The sequence below is a fragment of the Arachis duranensis genome, chromosome 5 (genome assembly GCF_000817695.3).
Source record: "Arachis duranensis cultivar V14167 chromosome 5, aradu.V14167.gnm2.J7QH, whole genome shotgun sequence".
In the NCBI taxonomy this organism is placed as follows: Eukaryota; Viridiplantae; Streptophyta; class Magnoliopsida; order Fabales; family Fabaceae; genus Arachis; species Arachis duranensis.
Window position 1 is genome coordinate 40,535,047 of NC_029776.3, and position 400 is coordinate 40,535,446.

Sequence of the window (400 nt, forward strand, 5' to 3'; positions counted from 1 at the left end):
CCAATGGCATGGTCACTGGCATCACACATTAATTCAAATGGCAATGCCCAATCTGGTGCAGAGATGACTGGTGTTGTGACCAGCTTAGCTTTCAGGGTCTCAAATGCCTGCAGACACTGTGTATCAAACACAAATGGTGTGTCAGCAGCTAGCAGATTACTCAGAGGTTTTGCAATTTTTGAAAAATCCTTTATAAACCTTCTGTAGAATCCTGCATGCCCCAGAAGGCTTCTGATTGCCTTAACATTGGCAGGTGGTGGTAATTTTTCAATTACCTCTACCTTTGCCTTATCCACCTCTATTCCCCTGCTTGAAATTTTGTGTCCAAGGACAATTGCTTCAGTCACCATAAAGTGACATTTCTCCCAGTTTAAAACCAGGTTAGTCTCTTGGCATCTTT